The sequence below is a fragment of the Bufo bufo genome, chromosome 2, assembly GCF_905171765.1.
Source record: "Bufo bufo chromosome 2, aBufBuf1.1, whole genome shotgun sequence".
Taxonomy (NCBI): Eukaryota; Metazoa; Chordata; class Amphibia; order Anura; family Bufonidae; genus Bufo; species Bufo bufo.
In genome coordinates this window covers 738243776-738260440 of record NC_053390.1, presented here as the reverse complement: position 1 = coordinate 738260440, position 16665 = coordinate 738243776, and the positions used below count along the sequence as shown (strand labels likewise).

The 16665-nt window shown below is 44.6% G+C and overlaps 1 protein-coding gene across 6 annotated transcripts in view; it reads right to left on the bottom strand.

Annotated features, from left to right (window-relative positions):
- Positions 1–16665, bottom strand: part of APBB2 (amyloid beta precursor protein binding family B member 2) — a 349600-nt gene that overhangs the window by 308350 nt on the left and 24585 nt on the right. Inside the window, exon 1 of one of the 6 annotated variants that reach the window (XM_040418936.1) lies at positions 1950–2158. The exons of the other annotated variants lie outside the window; for them this stretch is intronic. The gene's annotated coding sequence lies outside the window, so the exon portion shown is untranslated. Of the gene's footprint in view, positions 1–1949; positions 2159–16665 lie in introns of those variants that run through there. 6 annotated transcript variants of the gene reach the window in all.

Below are 16665 nucleotides of genomic sequence, written 5' to 3'. Positions count from 1 at the left end.
AATACTCCTCTTACCATTTTTGAGGAGTATTTTTAGCCGATGAGGAGTACGAAAGTTACAGTAATTCAAATAGTTAATACGAAGCCCTACATAACATTAAGGGGTTGCTATTTATGCAGAGAAACCTGAGGTCACTGTTGCGCTGAAGGTCAGCACCACTGAGGTCACTGTTGCGCTGAGGGGTCGGCAAACCAACCAATAACAAAGCTCCTTGCTGTAAGAAGCCTTTTTTGTTGTTGTTTCAGGCAGCAGCAGCATCGCTGCGCTGCCTGTGCCGTTCACAGCGCTCACTGCGCTGATGAATGGCAGGGAAAAGTCTAAGGCGTATCGGTACACCTTAAACTTTTTCCAGGGAGTTAAATGGCCTGAACACGCGTCTATGACGCTTGTACAGGCGTTATTGCGACCTCCGCTCCCAACAACCACCCAAAATCTTAAAAAGGGCTTGTCCACACTGGTCAGACCTTTAGACCACGTCCACATTTCTGTGTCAGTTTCACATCCATGAAAAAGAGCGTCAGTGTTTTGTCCGTGAAGATGTCATTAAAGGATCCGTGTTTGGTCCGTGTGTCTATTTTCACACTCTGTATGTCATCCGTAATGCACGGACGCTGCTCAGTTAAAAATTAAAGGGGTTCTCAAGGCTTTTAAAATTGATTGCATATCCTCAGGACAGGTCATCAATATCAGATCAGTGGGGGTCCAACACCCAGCACCCCTGCTGATCAGCTGTTTGAGAAGACGGCGCACGCGCCATACGATGTGCGCAAGTGCCATCTCCCTTCTCTCTTCCTGCTCACTGCTGTATGTCTATGGCGAAGCAGCGGGGAACAGGAAGAAAGACGGGAGATGATACGTGAGCACGGCTTGCACCGTCTCCTCAAACAGCTAACCGGTGGGGGTCCCGGGTGTCGGACCTTGGCCGATCTGATACTGATTACCTATCCTGAGGATAGGTCATCAATATTAAAAGCCCAGAGAACCACTTTAATTTCCAGAGCATCTCCTATCAGTCGTCAGTGAAAAACAGACGCAACACGGATGCCATCCGTGTTGTGTCCGTGATTTTCACAGACCCATAGATTTCAAAGGGCGTGTTTGGTCCACATCATGTTCCAAAGTAGAGCATGTCTGTGTGATTTTTTTACAGACCCACGGTCAGTAAAAAAAGATACTGATGTGTGAACAGACACTTTCAAATCAATGGGTACAGGTGCTGTCCGCAGAAAATGCAGGCAGTAGACGTCAGTAAAAAACTGAAATGTGAACGAGGCCTTAAATTGCTGAATATTTGATACCAGTCAGCTGTCCGGTCTCTCATACAAACATTATCAGGTGCAAAAATAAAATAGGGGCTGAAGCTATCCCAATTGCCTCGTGCACATCAGTTCCGGCACAGAGCAGCCTGCCGGATCCTCTACTTGACCGCTGGATCCCCACTGACTAAAATGGGGTCCGGCGGTGATCCGGCTGATTTCTGGCAAAAATGCTGGGTTTCAGCTGGACATAAACTGCTGTATGCGCTGCAATAGCAGAACGGTTCTCTATCCCTGGGAGAAACCTCTTTGCATATTATTTTCTCATGGAGCATTGCCATTAAGTCTCCATACACAGCTGGTCTCCTTAAGGAGAGCCTGTACCCCCTCCCCCCTCCAGTCTATAACTTCAGTGCCGCCAATTACATCTATAGATGATCAGAGTGGAACACATTAGAAAGAATTGCAGAACAATTTCTACTTTCCAATGAAATAGTGCAGTGATCAGACTTAACCCTTGATTGTAAGACGATTTATACAAATGAAAAGCAGATGTCCAATTTAGCTGTGAGAAAGTCTGCAAGAACCAAGGAATGCGTAAAGCCGCTGCTATAAAGAGAACCGCAGAAAATTAAAATACCCTTCCAAGATGTTCTCAGCATGAGGCATTATTACAGAGCTTCCATTACTCACCGGGTCTGAATGCAAAGTCTGATTCACCGCAAAACCTCCGGCTGAAAGATGCAAGCCTCTACAATAAAATATGAGACGTTTCGCTGTGTACAGCCTGGCGCATTCCACCAGACCCAGTCTGCAGTTGAGATCTGAAATTAGCCTTTGTTATACCACGCTCCCTCCTCGCTGAGTGACATTATTAATGCCATGCCGTCAGTCACTTCAGCCTGTCGATTAAGCGTCAGATTCCCCTTTATTGAGCTGTGTGCTGATTGTGCTGCAGCGTGACAGATCCCATGTCACCTCAGACAAGGAGATTTATCTAACACTTAGGATAATGGAGGAATGCCATGTCAAGGCAGGGTATCAAGTGCTGCCATTGCAGATCCTGCCAGCTGGACCCGAGCACTGCTAACTGGGCTGTGTGATCTGATCACAGGCTACTTGGAAATGTCAGATTTTCTTGCTAAGTCTAAAATGATGTCCACATTTTTCCATTTCGTACTTCATAAAGGTTTCTTGGAACGAACAATAACTTCCTTGTGGGCAAGCTGAGGAAGTTTGGTACTTCTCACAGGTATTGCTCTTGGGTGAGCCTTACCGTCAATCAGTGTGATCAGCTGTTTGAAGAGGCCGGGTGCTCCAGTGAGCTTCACACCCCATCAAGCACAGCACCGTCAATTGTGTAGTGGCTGTACTTGGTATTGCAGCCCAGGCCCATTCACTAGAATGGGACTGAGCTGCAGCTAGGTCATGTGACCAATAAACTGGACATCACTGGCCTAGGAAGAGGCCACGGCGCCCAACAGCTGATTGGCGGGGTGCCAGGATTGAGACCTCCATTGATCAGAAACTGATGATCTAACCTGAAGATAGGCCATCAATATAACACTCTATCCTGAAGATAGGCCATCAATATAACACTCTATCCTGAAGATAGGCCATCAATATTAAACCCCTTTTCGGTTTTCAATACAGTCTGGAACTGGACTGTTCAATCATTACATCCAGCAAAAGCCTTTTATTCAGGGGTGGGCATACTATATGTGCAGCTGGGGCAGCTACACAAGGGCCTGGAAGGTACAAGGGGCCCACTGCAATCTTAAAAACGGTTTCTTTCTATTATATTTTTTGGGGGTACTATATCTCCTTATGGAGAGCACCTTAAATGGCATGAGGAGTCTTATAGTCCCCAAATCCCGACCTAGTGTCACAAGGTCGCAGCGACTTGCTACTCGCGATAGCTTGTGAGTTTGCTCCGTGGTTCAGGGTATGTCATCTGAGTTTTGCCTTGTGAACCTTTTTGTCCTGACTGGGAGTTTGTAGGCATCCGTCTCAGGTGAGTCCTGTCTGCCACTCCCAGCTACTATATTAGTTTCACTTTCACTTGCAGTCATTGCCAGATATAGTCCTTACTTCCAGTTCTATTCTGACCTTTGAAGGAGATCGTTTGATGGTGTTGCTGTGGAGCTCTTGTCCGGCGTGGACTGTCGTGATTGGGATCGCCTTCTCTGCTCGTGACTGGATAAGTCTATCTCTGATATAGTTTGTTTGTTGCTGTTCTCCTAGACATGAGTGATGGTGACTAGTGCTCCCATCGGCCTTTCCCCACTCTAGGCTTGTTAGGGTGATTGAGGGTTTTAGGCATCCTGCTCGCCGCACGGGTTCACACCCCGTCTAGGGTATCAGGGCAGACAGGTGCCAGCTTAGGGTTGGTCAGGGGTGGCCATACTATTCCCATCCGTAGATAAGGGTCCCCCTTCCCCTCCGTCTGGTGCGACACGACTGCTGCTGGGGTAGCGGTCGTGATAGTATATCTGGCCTTTTAAAAAATTTTTAAAAAAAGTGACCTTTTTTTTTTTTTTTTGCTTGCTGTTTTGCTTTGTATTTTTCTGTTCCACTATGGATCCGGTTACGGTTTTGGCGAAACAATTACAGGGATTATCCCTTGAAGTGGCAGGATTAAAAGCAACAGTGCGGCAGAGGCAGCAGCCATCCTTGGGTTCCACCGTTGCTACGGGAAACCAAGGTACTCCTGAGCCAAAAGTGGCTTTACCTGATAGGTTCTCAGGAGGGAGAGACCAATTTGTAACCTTCAGAGAAGCTTGCAAATTGTTCTTCAGGTTACGCCCTAGATCCTCCGGCGGTGAGTAACAACGGGTGGGTATTGTAATTTCTCTCCTGCAAGGAGATCCGCAGGCTTGGGCTTTCTCCCTACCATCAGACTCTCTGGCCTTACGATCAGTGGAGGAGTTTTTTGAAGCCCTGGGTCTCGTATATGATGACCCGGACAGGGTCTCACTGGCTGAGTCTAAGCTACGTAGACTTCGGCAAGAGAACCGGTCTGCTGAACTATATTGTTCTGAATTCCGTAGGTGGGCTACTGATACGTTATGGAAAGACTCGGCCCTTAGGAGTCAGTTCTGCCAGGGGTTGTCTGAAAAATTAAAAGACGCGCTGGTGGTATACGAGGTCCCTGGGTCTCTGGAGGCTGCTATGTCTCTGTCCATAAGAATCGACAGACGACTCAGGGAGAGACTATTAAATTTTACGGAGGCCTCTATAGGGCAGGGATCGGTTTGTTATGATCCAGTCGAACCAATGCAAATAGGGGGCGCCACTAGACGGGTTAATCCTCCTAAGTTCCGCTGTAGGTCAGAGGTTTGTTTTCGTTGTGGGGGGGAGGGGTCATTTTGTAAAGGTTTGTCCCTCAGAACCCAAGAGAGCACAAACAAAGGAGCCGCCGGGAAAACTAGAGTCCCCAGATTGTGCGGAGGATAACAGTCTGGGCGTATTCGTTTCCTCCATACGCATGTGTCAGTTTTTGTTGTCCGCTACCGTTGAGGCGGGCAATAAGACTGAGATCTGTTCCGTCTTTTTGGACAGTGGGGCGGGGGTCAACTTGGTGGATTCACGGTTTGCTCAGGCTCTGGGTTTTACTCCAGAACCGATACGCAGAACTATTCCTGTTTTTGCCATCGACTCCTCCCCTCTTACTCAGAAAGAATTAACTCAGATCATTCATAATATCCATCTGCAGGTAGGGGACCTCCATAAAGAGCATATCTCGTGTTATGTCCTGGACGGTCTTCCGGCTCCTATGGTATTGGGGCTTCCCTGGCTGGTGACTCACAATCCAGTGGTGGATTGGCAGGCCGGGGAGATTGTGGAGTGGAGTGAACATTGTAAGGACAACTGCTTGAGTAGTAGGTGCTCTACACTCTGTAACATCTTTACCTGCCTTTTTGTCAGATTTTATGGATGTGTTCTCTGAGAAGGGTTGTCAGGGGTTACCACCTCATCGTCCATATGATTGCCCGATTAATCTACTACCTGGGGCCAAACTACCTAAAACCCGGTTATACAATCTTTCCGGCCCGGAGAGGAAGGCTATGAAAGATTATATTTCGGAGAGTTTGGCTAAGGGACACATCAGACCCTCTTCTTCACCTGTGGCTGCAGGGTTCTTTTTCGTTAAAAAGAAAGATGGGGGCCTACGTCCTTGCCTGGATTTCCGGGAATTAAACCGGATAACTATCCGAGATCCCTATCCTCTTCCTCTCATTCCCGACCTCTTTAATCAGGTTGCTGGTGCTAAATGGTTCTCCAAAATGGATCTCAGAGGAGCCTATAACCTGGTTCGCATCAAAGAGGGGGATGAGTGTAAGACTGCTTTTAATACTCCGGAAGGGCATTATGAAAATCTGGTCATGCCATTTGGTCTTACTAATGCACCTGCGGTATTCCAACATTTTGTCAACGATATTTTTAGTCACCTTATCGGGAGATTTATTGCGATATATCTTCATGACATCCTGGTCTATTCCCCGGATCTGGATACACATAAGATCCATGTGAGACAAGTGCTGCAGATATTAAGGGCCAACAAATTGTTTGCCAAGTTAGAAAAATGTGTGTTCGCCGTAAAAGAACTGCCATTTCTGGGGTATGTGTTGTCAGATTCAGGTTTCCGCATGGATCCAGAGAAAGTCCGGGCGATTATAGACTGGGATCTGCCTGAGAACCTGAAGGCATTGCAACGCTTCCTGGGGTTTGCCAATTTTTATAGAAAGTTTATAAAAAACTATTCCTTGGTGGTCAAACCACTGACGGACATGACCCGAAAGGGATCCGATTTTTCCAAATGGTCACATGCAGCCAAAACTGCCTTTGCATCTCTGAAGGAGAGATTCACCTCGGCCCCTATTCTCGTACAGCCAGATGTCTCGCTTCCTTTTATTGTAGAGGTTGACGCATCAGAGGTGGGGGTGGGAGCGGTACTATCTCAGGGCCCGTCCCCTGGTGAATGGTGTCCGTGTGCTTTCTTTTCGAAGAAATTGTCTACTGCAGAAAGGAACTATGATATTGGCAACAGGGAACTTTTGGCTATTAAGTTGGCTTTTGAGGAGTGGCGTCATTTTTTGGAGGGGGCGGTTCATCCCGTCACGGTGATTACTGATCACAAAAACTTATTATATCTGGAGTCTGCTAAACGTCTCACCCCTAGACAGGCTCGGTGGTCGTTATTTTTTACTAGGTTTAATTTTGTAATAACCTATCGCCCGGGGGCAAAAAATACTAAGGCGGATGCATTGTCTCGAAGTTTTCCTGGAGGGGGTGATGTTGAGGTACCAGAGCCCATTTTGCAAAAGGGGGTGGTGGTCTCTGCATTACACTCAGGTTTGGAGAGGAGGGTGTTGGAAGCTCAGGGGGACGCCCCGGCCTCCTGCCCCTCGGGTAAACTGTTTGTGCCAGAAAATTTACGACTGGAGATACTAAAAGAACACCATAACTCCACACTGGCAGGACACCCAGGTAGTAGGGCAACCTCTGAGTTAGTGTCTCGTCGGTTCTGGTGGCCTAAATGGCGCCAGGAGGTGTTGAATTTTGTGTCTGCATGTGCTACCTGTGCTCGTTCTAAGGTAGATCATACTCGTCCGGCAGGGCGTCTTTTACCTCTGGCCATCCCCAACAGGCCTTGGACGCACCTGTCAATGGATTTCATTACGGATCTACCAGTATCAGCGGGGAAGACTGTTATTCTTGTAGTTGTTGACAGATTCAGTAAAATGGTGCACTTTATTGCTCTTGCCGCATTGCCTAATGCTAACACACTGGCTCAGGTTTTTATTGACCACATCGTGAAGCTTCACGGGGTCCCTTCCGATATTGTTTCGGATCGTGGTACCCAATTCGTTTCTAAATTTTGGAAAGCTTTTTGTTCTCGTTTAGGGGTTCATCTGTCGTTTTCTTCATCTTTCCATCCACAGTCCAACGGTCAGACTTAACGTACCAATCAAAACCTAGAGACATATTTGAGATGCTTTGTTTCCGAAAATCAGGAGGAATGGTCATCTTATTTACCGTTAGCCGAGTTTGCCATTAATAATCGTCGTCAAGAATCCACCGATAAGTCACCATTTTTTGGTGCGTATGGTTTCCATCCTCAGTTTTGTACGTTTAGTGAGGGGGGGGCCGTCTGGGATTCCCGAGGAGGAACGATTTGCGTCTTCACTTTCTTCAGTGTGGCAGAGTGTGCAAGAAAGTTTGAAGAGAATTGGTGGTAGATACAAACGTGCGGCTGATAGGAAGCGCTCTGAAGGTCCGGACCTTGGGGTGAAATGACTTGGTGTGGTTGTCTACCAGAAATATCAAGTTGAAGGTTCCCTCGTGGAAATTAGGTCCGAGATTTATTGGTCCTTATAGGGTAATTAAGATCATTAACCTGGTGGCTTTTCGTCTGGAGCTACCTCAGACTCTAAGGATCCATAATGTCTTCCACAGATCTCTGCTTAAGAGATATGTAGAACCTCCTGAACCATTGCCACTACCGCCTCCACCGGTGGTTGTTGATGGCAGTCTTGAGTTTCAGGTAGAAAAGATTGTTAATTCACGATATGTTCGCCGCTCTCTTCAGTACCTGGTGCACTGGAAAGGTTATGGTTCCAAAGAGAGAATGTGGGTTCCAGCATCAGAGATAAAAGCGGACAGACTCATTCGGGCTTTTCATAGCTCCCATCCGGAGTGGCCTGGTCTTGAGGGTCCAGGGGCCCCTCGTAGAAAGGGGGGTACTGTCACGACTGTGACTGATCCAGACAGGTCTGGGAGGAGAAGGTCGCAGCGACTTGCTACTCGCGATAGCTTGTGAGTTTGCTCCGTGGTTCGAGTATGTCATCTGGGTTTTGCCTTGTGAACCTTTTTGTCCTGACTGGGCGTTTGTAGGCATCCTTCTCAGGTGAGTCCTGTCTGCCACTCCCAGCTACTATATTAGTTTCACTTTCACTTGCAGTCATTGCCAGATATAGTCCTTACTTCCAGTTCTATTCTGACCTTTGAAGGAGATCGTTTGATGGTGTTGCTGTGGAGCTCTTGTCCGGCGTGGACTGTCGTGATTGGGATCGCCTTCTCTGCTCGTGACTGGATAAGTCTATCTCTGATATAGTTTGTTTGTTGCTGTCTTCCCCTGCTGTTCTCCTAGACATGAGTGATGGTGACTAGTGCTCCCATCGGCCTTTCCCCACTCTAGGCTTGTTAGGGTGACTGAGGGTTTTAGGCATCCTGCTCGCCGCACGGGTTCACACCCCGTCTAGGGTATCAGGGCAGACAGGTGCCAGCTTAAGGTTGGTCAGGGGTGGCCATACTATTCCCATCCGTAGATAAGGGTCCCCCTTCCCCTCCGTCTGGTGCGACACGACTGCTGCTGGGGTAGCGGTCGTGACACCTAGGCTTCTCAGCCAGTTTAAGGTATATTCCGGTTACTATAAATATAACTTATGTTTTAGACTAATTCATCATCAATAATGACCTAATATAATGTAAATTTCACATATTTACTGTTTAAGCGGTTATAAAAGTAGTTTTATTCCTCTGCTACCCACTGTGTTTCCTCATAAATTACCATGGCATCGACCTGTAGTTCTGAGCCTTTGTTAGGTCGAGCATGCTCAGTGTGTTGCTATCAATTCTCTAGCTAAATGTCTTGTGAAACAAAGGGAGTGTCAGTGTGCTGGTGATTACCGAGTAGAGGGGGCGTGACTGCACTGTACATCAGTAGTGATGAGCGGCATAGGCAATATTCAAATTCGCGATATTTAGCACATTTTTGGCCGAATATTCGGCATAAATTCGCTAATTTGAGAATTCGGTATCTCTACTCATTATTTACTTGATTGCAAAAATCGGCAATGTAATATATTTGCGATAAAAATTTGCGATCAACACTAAGGGTTAGGCAACTTTCCTACTGGTTGCTAGGGATGTTGCTAAGTGCCGATATTCGCTATAAATTCGCGATTAGAATATTCGCAATCAACATTATTCGCGAATATATAGCACTATATTCTAAATATTCTCGAATTCTCAAAGTGGTGATATTCGCGATTCGAATATTCGCACTCAACACTATATATCAGGCAGCCAATCAATAAACAACACTCACAGCAGGAAAGCTAGGAATGGTGGGGATTGTAGTCTTTGAAGTACTGTATGTTGCAGGCTCACACAGGAGCTAGACAAATTAATTGCAAGGTAAATTGAAGCTCTGGTTATATGTATAGGTTATGGTAGGGTCACAGCTTGCAGCCTTAATGCAGTTTTTCAAAAATTAAGTTACTTTACCGGAATACCCCTTTAAGCCAGTATGATCTGCTCTGCGCTGATGAGGGTCAATCACCCCGAAGCAGCTGTCTGCAGATGAGATGCTGGCTTAATTATTATCCAAGTCATGTCTCAAGACCTGTCTAAAAGGTAGAACATTGACTTATAGGATAGCTGACTTATATCTGGTAGCTTTAGAGGCAGAGCTTGCTAACAGCTCATTTCATACCTTCTATAATCCCTAACGCTGTGGAATGGTAGAGAGAGGGGGCAGCTCTATCAGGATCCATTGGTGAACAAACTGGCTCGAACACAGTTCTTGCACAGGGGCCCTTGGCAGTCTGTGTCCACCAATGCTTCCTTGCCTGTGCTGTTCATCAAACTGTTTTACTGGTATTTTAGATGTATTATCTTCTGCTGCTATAGAATAATATCTTTGCACACTCTGGCATCATTAGCAAAGCTGCAGGTTCTCCGTACAGCCGGCATGCACAGGGCTGTGGTATATAAGTAAGGTCATACAGTCAAGAAAAGTCAGCTATACAGAATCTTAATCAAGTGTAACAAAAAAAAAAAAGAAAATAAAGTCTGACAGTTAAGAAAAACATATTTGATATTTTGCTTCCCGTCGACTGAAACTCTTTCCTTCCATCTCCCTTATGATAAAGGGCCAAAACTTATCGAGAATATGAATTGTGGGGATTTTGGTGACCACTTAAAGGACACTTGTGGTTGCTCCTTACCACTTCCTAAATGTCTGCTGTATCATTTAGGTCTGAGCGGTTTATTTTGCCATATTCTAGAAAGAAAGTCCTCTGCTGCCTTTATCCATTTCTGGAATAGAAGCATAGACTAAAAATACACTTCAACAGTATAAAAAACATTCCTAAGTTTTATCTGGCACACTGCTGTCAACTATGAGGCCGCTGTGGGCAGAGAAAGAGCAAGTGCCATGGAAAATAAGAATTCAGAAAGTTTGAAGGCATATTTCAGGATTTTATCCTCAAGATACAACAGTGATATCAGATGAGTGCACCTTCCGCAGAGGTGCACCACCAATAAGGCAAGGTGAGGCTATTGCCTCGGGCAGCACCAGGGCTATGGGCAATGAGCATTGTGGAAACGCTCATTTCTACAAATTCAACTCCACCGATGTACACGCTGTGCCCCGTTGCAGCATTCAACATCGCAACACAGTTGAATGCCACAAAGGGGCACAGGAGTGATGTCTCCCTGGCCCACTGTTTCCTCTTAATAGGCTTTAGCGCTAGTTCCTGTAGCCTATCCGAGGTCGGCGTCATCATCGCATCTGAGCCAGGCTGCATAGAGCTCAGGGCACGGACTGGAAGAGGTCTGTGTCTTGCACTGAATCGCTGACAGCAGAATGGCGGCAAGTATTTGAGTATATTATTTTTATTTGGCAGCATGCCAATGAGGTGGGGGTCATTATTTACTAACTGGAGAAAGCAGTATGGGGACATTGCGGCTGTAAATAGGAGCAATTTTATAATGGCACACATTATAAGGGAGGCACTATGGGGTCATCCATTCTACTGGGGGGAACTAAAAGTTTTTTTTTCTACTGGCACACGTTATAAGGGAGCATTTTCCATATTGGCACACCACATAAGGTGGTATTTTTGTACTGCCATACATTGTAAGGGAGAATTTTGTACTGGCACACATTGCAAGGGGGAATTATTTTACTGGCAAGTATTATAAGGGATGATTATTTTTTTTCTACTGGAACACATTATAAGGGGGTATTTTTTGTACAGGTACACATTATAGGGGGAATTATTACTACTGGGGCACTATTGGGGCATTATTACTTCTGGGGGGAAAATTAAGGATATTAGTACTATTAGGTGCTCTGTTACCACATAGTGCACTCTAGCAGAGAATTATTACTATTGGTGGGACTTTTGGGAGGACTGTTACATTGGGAGGCACCCTGGCACAGGAACAGCTCAACAAAATTATTTTTAGGGGGCATTATGTTTACGGCACTATAAGTTTCGGGGACACTATTTGCTGGGCACAGTTATTTTTTAGGGCACTGTGTGCCAATAATTATTGAAGGGGAACCATCTACATGGTAATAGTATATTCAGGGGGAAAAATCCATCTTATACTCAATGTTACATGCAATGGTAACATGCAGGTGTATGGCACATGACCACTGCAGCCAATCGCTATCCTCAGAGGTCTCATGCCATGCACCTTGGAGGACAGTGATATGCTGCCACATACCTCTACATCACCACTGCAGCCTTGTATCCAAAAAACAGAAGAAGGACCGAACCTGCAGTGCTGAGAATAGTGCAGGGGAAACAGGTGAGTATATAATGATTTTTTATTTTATTTTAAAACATTCGTTGGCATGGAGGAAATTTGGAGTTAACTTGGACAACCCTTTTAAAGGCTGCTATGTCCTGTTATACTGCAGAGTCTTATTCTGTAAGTTCCTATGATTATTATCTTGCTGTAGGGGGAAGGAAGGGAAGAAAATAAATAAACACTCTTCTTTTAGAAAAGTAAGAAGCTATTAATGGTGACATTATCCCAGCTTTCTTGTTTGGATTAGGGAGGGTTCACACATAGGTTTTAGTGGCGTTTTTCTGCACTTTAGCATTTCTGGTGGTCATCTTTTGCAGTAAAAACACCAGCTCCAGAAGTTAGCTGAGGGTCTACGGGAAATGTGAAACACAATACATTATTTTATATTACCTTCTCAACGCTAAAGGGCAAACAGGTGGCTAAAAAATGCATGGTGTTATTCTGGCATTTTTTACTGGTAAGAAAATGCCAGGCAACATTTATTTGTGCAGGGACCCCTAATCTAATGGCCATGACCACCAACCATTATGTACATCACCATCAAGTGGATTCTAAGACAGATTTATACTAGCTGATAGATTTCTGCAACTCCCCCAAATACAGAGCTCTTCTGCCCTGCACCTCCTGCCTCATGCACTGTTCTTCCTTACCACCTCTCTCCTTTGTAGCTCCTTTAGCTCTCCCCTGTTCCATATTTCATGGTCTGTAATCTGTTTGGCCTTCTTTGTGCTGTACAAGTTACAAGAGCCTTTCCCTGCACTGCCTGGGGCATTTGTAGTTTTTAGTGATGTATGAAAGGATTATTATATTTGCAATTCTGTTCCCTACAGCTTGCGTCTGATTCTGTGCGTCTTCTAAAATACCCTGAATTTCCCTATCATGGCAACCAATAAGAATCTAGCTTTGTTATACCTGGCACAATTTGTTTAATTAAATGCCAGGTATTAAAGGGAACCTGTCACCGGGATTTTGTGTATAGAGGTGAGGACATGGGTTGCTAGATGGCCGCTAGCACATCCGCAATACCCAGTCCCCATAGCTCTGTGTGCTTTTATCGTGTAAAAAAAACTATTTGATACATATGCAAATTAACCTGAGATGAGTCAGGGACAGGACTCATCTCAGGTTAATTTGCATACGTATCAAATCGTTTTTTTTACACAATAAAAGCACACAGAGCTATGAGGACTGGGTATTGCGGATGTGCTAGCGGCCATCTAGCAACCCATGTCCTCAGCTCTATACACAAAATCCCGGTGACAGGTTCCCTTTAAATGCATATTATGGCCTCACTGCTCCCCATTAGTGCACTGAACTTAGATGACAATTGGGATTTGTGGAGATCCAAGACCAATTCAGTAGAGTTGTGTGAAAGTCCCCTAAAGGAGGATGTTAATGCCCTCACATTATGTGTTAAAAATATTTAAAAAAAAAATATTTAAGCAGCTTATTCCTATCAGTAATCAGTTTTAGCAAAGTCTCCTATGAGGAATGACCCTGTGCCCGTACCCACATGTAGCTGCATTAAAACCACTTCAATACACCCTGATGCTGGCCACTGATATAAAATGCTGTCATGGCAATGATCCATGTACACCGTTATTTGGGGCAGGCACAGGCACCACATCACTCAGCTAGTTTCGATGCAGTGTTCAATGCTGCAGCCTGGCTGCCAGGTCTCTTTCTGCGTGTGCATTAGTGTCTATTCATTAAACCTCTCCCTACAGCACTGCAAGGGTTAATTCTTCTTTTTGCTCTGTGTTCAGCTGTTTGACTGCCCTCCTATATACTGTATGCTGGGTTGTTTGCTCCACCCTCTGCCTGTGCAATAGATTCATTTTGGTTTAACTTGCTTTATAGGCCCTGCAAAAGAGCTATACTCTGTTTTCTGCCTATGTACAGATGTCTGCCTGGCTCTTGATTGTCTGATGCATGCCTGTTCACCATACTGACCCTGTGCTGTTTCCTGAACTCTGGCTGTTTCATGGATTTGCACGTACTATGTATGCCCTGACCTCTACCTGTTTCCTGACTACGAGTATTGCCTGAGCCCTTGGTACTTTGCACCGGTGTCTCTGATCCCAGATGTGGCTGCCCTGCAGCAAAAGCCAGATCTCTGTATAGTGGTTAAAGGGTGAAAACCAGGAGACCATCAGGATAATGCCCTCAGGACTAGCCCAAAGGCAAACCAGTTGGTTGGCACAGTGAGTTCATTTTTATTTATGTTGATTTACAATAGACAACAAAATCCATCACTTGGATCATTTAGGAATAATTAATGTCCTATGAGCAAAAAGATTATTTATAAGAATACAATGGGTCTGTTCATGGTTGATTGCTGATACAATGTCAGAGAATCAATGACCAATATGTTCAATTCAAGTCATGTTGAAACTGTGGCTTTTTTGGGGTCTTTGTCATTTTTTGAAAAACGCAGAAAGATGACGCTTTCGACATTTTTAATGGCGTTTTAAAGTGTAACTGTCATTCTTTTTTATTTTTGTAATGTATGGGGCAGTGATACTGACCATTTTTGTAATATACTTTAATTACTGAAATCGCACATTTCTATTAGATAAATAGCTCTAAAGTGGCCCATTTTGAGCCTTAGCAAAGCTCCTCTGTCTTCTGTTTACATAACACAGTCAGTGTCTCCACAAATATGTAAACAGAAGACAGAGGAGCGTTGCCGAGACTCAAAATGGGCCACTTTAGAGCTATTTTTCTAGTAGAAATGTTCTATTTCAGTAATTAAAGTATATTACAAAAATGGTCAGTATCACTGCCCCTACACATTACAAAAAAAAAAATGACAATTACACTTTAACATCTCTTTCTCTATGGTTTAAAATGCCACAAAAACATGGTTCACACAGTTGTGTGCATAAAACTACATACAGAATAGAAAAAAACCAAGAGGTTTCTATGGCATTTTTTTTAGTGCGCCCTTGAGCGTGCAGGAGCCCTTACATAGTCCACTCCACATATTCACTATTCATTATTACAGATGACCAATAAGAGCTCCATATCTAACAGATGGTTTATAATGGCACACAAGCAATACTCCAATACAAGGCAGATTCAATGCAAAGCATATTCTCATCTCTATTATCTTGTGGTTTTAATTGCATTTTAATTACAGACAAACAGAGACGGTGTTAGTTATTACTGCTTCTCAGCTGCATAACATTACAGGGGAACCTTCCCACTGAATCGCAGTTGGTTTGATTTGTTTCATTTGTTTGGTGCTTTTCCATAGAACTTCATGAATTCTCATGGATTTCAAAGGCTTAAAGGGGTTGTCCAAGTTATTTTTATTGATGACCTGACCTCAGGATAGGTCATCAATAGCCGATCAGCTGGTTGAAGAACTGCTCGTATCCAGGGGTCATGAGCACCTTGTAATCCAGCAGCAGTGGTCGTGCTTGCACATTATAGGAAAAAGTGCGCACTTATGTGCTCTACCACGGTCCCGGCTCTTTCCCTTAGTGTGCAAATACAACCACCACTGCTGGATTGTAGGGTGGTCATAACCCTTGGATATGAGCAGTGTATATTGTGATGGAAAAATAAATCCAGCCAGCAAAGGAGGCAATATGGACAATCACAATACATTAGTAACTGCCTTGTATTACATTTCTCTACATGATAAATGCCACTTGCTGAAGTGAGACAACCCCTTTAAAAGGGGTTGTCTCACTTCAGCAAGTGGCATTTATATTGAAGAGAAAGTTAATAGAAGACACTTACTAATGTATTGTCATTGTCCATATTGCTTCCTTTGCTGGCTGGATACATTTTTCCAACACAATATACACTGCTCGTTTCCATGGTTACAGACCACCCTGCAATCCATCAGTGGTGGCCGTGCTTGCACAATATAGGAAAAAGCATTGGCCTATGTGCGCTCCCAATATAGGAAAAAGCCTCAGCCTCTCTGGTGGCCGGGACCATGGGAGCGCACATAGGCCAATGCTTTTTCCTATATTGTGCAAGCACGGCCACCACTGATGGATTGCAGGGTGGTCTGTAACCATGGAAACGAGAAGTGTATAATGTGAAGAAAAATGAATCCAGCCAGCAAAGGAAGCAATATGGATAATAACAATACATTAGTAAGTGCCTTGTATTACCTTTCTCTACATGATAAATGCTACTTACTGAAGTGAGACAACCCCTTTAAGGCTTGTACAGAGCCACAAGTTGTGTGTATTATCCCTTACTACTTCTGTCTATACAATAACCACAATTTGCCATTTAATTTTACATGAGTTTTCTTTCGAGGGAGCCAGATCTTACTGTGCTGAGTTACTGACTGGTATGAACACGGCTTTTACTATGCTGTCTTGAAAATAATTGAATATTACTTAAAAATACAATGGCAGACTTTTCTGGATCAGTACAGTTGTCAACTAAAAGGACCTCGGGGCGTAGAAAGCAGTGGATTGAAGGGTATGTGACTGCAGCCACATCAATCTAAATCCTAATACAAATTGGTCAGGCGGTGTAAGGAGTAGGAACACTTGAGTGACACCGAAGCTTGTCTGGACTAATCAGGAAGAAAGCAGGCCAGCCTGTACACATCAGCAGGAGGATGGAATGCGCCAGCAACGGCGGGTAAACTCTCAGCGCCTTCTGCCGTGGTTTTCAGCACCATATCCAGTTGCATGAACAGACAGTGCAAGTTAAACAGAATAAGGAGGCCAAAGCAAACATCTGGAAGAGGCATGTGTACTTTTTGCACACATAGGGAAGCACTTTCACAACTGCCGAAAGTTACCATGTAAACACTGCCTGC